The following is a 4394-nucleotide window of genomic DNA, read 5'->3' on the forward strand; positions in this document are numbered from 1 at the left end:
TGTTGTAACATATTAATATTGTAAACCAATATGTATTGGTAGTGTGTAAGTGTGATATTTTTAGATTATCATTTCTGATAATCTAGGAGGTGTCCTTTAAACCTTGTCGATAAAATAAAGGTTACGGTTTCTTTTAAAAACGAATGCAGTCTTTGAAAAACGTCTCATATAGAGGTCAAAACCTCGCAACGAAATCAATTAATATGGAACGTTTATAATCAATATGAACGGGACATTTCATCTGGACGGCGTCCCGCAATAAAGGGTGGGACGGCGTCCAGCAGATCTGGACGGTGTCCAATTGGCCTTCCAGCTACTGTCCCCGGGTCCAACTTACACGAGCGGAAATCCTGCTTCCCGACACTTTTAAACGAAAACCTTTTCACAACATATCACAATATAATAAACTAAGAGGTTTTCATCAACAAAACAAGTTTTACATCATCGGGCCCACATCGGCCCGAATTATGCGTTTCGTTCAAAAATACAAGTTTCGACCATACTAGTTTAATTTCCAAACGACACTAGAGCATGGTGTTTGGGGTTAAACTACCCAAATCTTGGCCGAACTTCCAAAAGCTACCCAAACGCATCCCCTATCAAAATAAGCGAGAGACCACTAATTCAACCGAATACCTTTTCCTTTGTTCGCGCCCGAGCCTAAAAAGGTAAACAACGAGAGGGTAAGCTAAAGCTTAGTGAGTGCAACAATTATACATATACATATATAACCTACTTACATGCATCACTTACACAATACCGTCCACGAGCTAGCAATTCGACAATCATGCAAAACATTATGCATATACCAATAACCGAAATTCACAATGAGCTAGCAATACCAATAGCATATAGTTCATAATTAAAATATGCCGATACAAAATTCATACAACCATGGTTAACCAATCGAACAAGGGAACGGTACTTAAAAGACCGTCGGAGTTCATAACATCCATTAGTGTTACTTAAACACCGCGTAATCACTAATCCCTCGGGTGATGTCTTGAACAACGCGACTCACTCACCCCCATGACAATGTGGCATCTTGAACAACGCGACGAATCCACATGTCAATCAAAACAATGAGTGGTGCCTTGAACACCGCGGCATCCACTCCCGTGACAATGTGATGCCTTGAACACCGCGGCATCCACATGTCAATCAACCAATGAGTAGTGTCTTAAACACCGCGATAATACTACTCGTTACTTAGAATGTGGTTTCTTGAACAACGCGACAATGCCACATTCATACAACACAAATAAATACATTATATACGGACACGCATAATTATTCCACTCACCTTAACGATTCGATGATGGTTTTATACTTCTGCAAACTTCAAAGCAAAGTACCTAATATAATAAATACTTCAATCAACACATAATCTAGCTGGACTAAATACCAACAATTCACTTATGTGCATTTAGTGACTTAAATGCATTAAATGCCCCATTTCACCAAAACCGCCCCTTAAGGGTCAAGACCATCATTAATCACTTAAAAGCTATTGATTAAGGTCCAACAACACTAACTATTACACCATTAGGGTATTTCACACCCACATTTCCCAACTAGGTCAATCATTAGCCCTTTGACTAATTTAAAGTCAACATACCCATTTCAGGTCATCCACTAACCCAAATGAGACCCATTAACATTAAATACAAGTGTGCTAGCGATTTACTAGGCCTTTAAGACCCATTTACATACTTTAACTTTTCAAAACCCTAGGTTAGTCATCTTTGAGTCTTCATGACCCAAACTTACCCAAAAACCCCCAAATCACTAACAAATGGGTTTTAATGTTCATCACTAGCCCAAACCCTAACCCATAAACAATTTAAACTAAGGAAATCAAGTTTAGGACTTACCACCACAATCAAAACGTAGCTAGTGAGGAGATGAACAACTTTAATGCTCGAGCTCTAACCCGAAACAAGCTTCTTCTTCCTTAGATGGAGCTTTCTCACTCTAAAACTTTCCTCTCTCTCTCTCTCTCTCTCTAAACTTGAAGTGGAAGGATGAGGTGGTTGATAATGGAGTGAATGAGGCTCCACCAACTGATCTAAGGCCTAAAATTCGTTCCCCAAGTGAATTTACCAAAATACCCACTTAAAATATCTAAAAACAAGGCAGCTGGCCTTCCAGCTAATCTGGACGGCATCCAGATTTCTGGACGGCGTCCTGCCCTTCACAATGGGACGACGTCCCACCAATTTGGACGGCGTCTAAAGCACCTGGGAAAACAGGATCTTACAACTCTCCCCCACTTGAACCGGATTGCGACCTCGCAATCCAAGCCGCATGACAAGCAGGAAGATACACAAGAACAAACTCTTCGGGCTCCCAAGTAAACTCGAAACCTTTACTACAATGCCATTGAACTTTAAAAGTCCTAACCACTTTATTTCTCAATCTTTTGACCTTCTCGTCGAGTATAGCAATCGGCTCCTCAACATACTCCAACTTATTATTTAGCTCAATCTCGTCTAATGGTACCCATGATGAATCATCCGCAAGACACTTACAGAGATGGGAAACATGGAATGTATTATGAATCCCCGCAAGTTCTTTGGGTAATTCCAAATGATACACAACTTCGCCAACCCGAGCTAAAACTTTAAATGGGCCAATAAACCGAGGAGCTAACTTTCCCCGTTTTTGAAACCGAATAATACCTTTCCATGGCGAAACCTTAAGCATCACCATGTCACCTTCTTGGAATTCGATCATTCGCCTACGTTTGTAAGCATACGACTTTTGTCTATCTTGCGCCTTTTTCAAATGAGCCCGAATCATATCGATTTTGCTATTCGTTTCTAAAACCAAATCGGTACTCCCGATTTCTTTTTGTCCCACTTCCCCCCAACAAATTGGAGTTCGACATCTTCGCCCATAAAGCATCTCATACGGTGGCATCCCGATACTAGTATGATAACTATTATTGTACGAGAATTCCACCAAAGGCAAGTGCTCATCCCAACTACCACCGAAATCAATAATACACGCCCGTAACATATCCTCTAATGTTTGATTCGTACGTTCGGTTTGACAGTCCGTTTGAGGATGATACGCCGTGCTCAATTTTAATTGTATACCCATATCATCATGAAACTTTTCCCAAAACCGAGATGTAAAACGGGTATCTCGATCCGAAATAATAGATATAGGAACCCCATGTCGAGCGACTACTTCCTTGATAAACAATTTAGCCAAGGTCTCCGACGATATCGCTTTCCGAATGGGAAGAAACAAAGCACTTTTTGTCAATCGGTCAACTATCACCCAAATTGAATCAAATTGGGTTCTCGCCGTCTTTGGTAACTTTGTGATAAAATCCATGGTAATGTGCTCCCATTTCCACTTCGGGATTTCTAACGGTTGTAACTTACCATACGGCTTTTGGTGTTCGGCTTTAACTTGCAAACACGTGACGCATTGCTCAACATACTTAACAACATCACGTTTCATGCCCGGCCACCAATAATCCGTCCTTAAATCAAGATACATTTTTGTTGTGCCCGGATGAATGGAATACTTTGACTTATGTGCTTCATCAAGTAGCACTCGTCGATAATCCCCCTGATAATGCTAAAAACGAACATATATTTCATAGCATTATTCCCCAAGAAAAACAAGCTTTTAGTTGCAATTGTTCTATTTACAAGTGATATTCGTTTAAATAATAAAAGGTGAAGACAAAATACAGATTCGACGAATTGAAGACGCAAACGACCAAAAAGCTCAAAAGTACAAAAGACAATAAAAGAGGTTCCAATTATTGATAAGAAACGTCTCGAAATTAAAAGAGTACAAGATTCAAAACGCAAAGTACAAGATATTAAATTGTACGCAAGGACGTTCGAAAATCCGGAACCGGGACCAGAGTCAACTCTCAACGCTCGACGCAACGGACTAAAAATTACAAGTTAACTATGTATATAAATATAATATAATATATAATTAATTATATTAATTATATATATATTATAAACCGTCGGCAAGAAAGACTCCAAAAGGACTGAGCTGTAATTTCAAACTCCGCGACTCGCGGAGTTTGAAGGCAAAAATACCGCGAGTCGCGGAGCCCCAATTTCAGAAACTCCCTATAAAGCTCGCGCATTCTGATCGTAATCATCATTTTTTTTTCTCCTCATTCATACGTAAAATATATATATATATATATTTATAATTTATATTTTAATTTTAATTATAATTCTAATAATAAGGGTATGTTAGCGAATGTTGTAAGGGTGTAATTCGAAATTCTGTCCGTGTAACGCTACGCTATTTTTAATCATTGTAAGTTATGTTCAACCTTTTTACATTAATGTCTCGTAGCTAAGTTATTATTATGCTTATTTAAAACGAAGTAATCATGATGTTGGGCT

This window comes from Rutidosis leptorrhynchoides, chromosome 2 (genome assembly GCF_046630445.1).
Source record: "Rutidosis leptorrhynchoides isolate AG116_Rl617_1_P2 chromosome 2, CSIRO_AGI_Rlap_v1, whole genome shotgun sequence".
Taxonomy (NCBI): domain Eukaryota; kingdom Viridiplantae; phylum Streptophyta; class Magnoliopsida; order Asterales; family Asteraceae; genus Rutidosis; species Rutidosis leptorrhynchoides.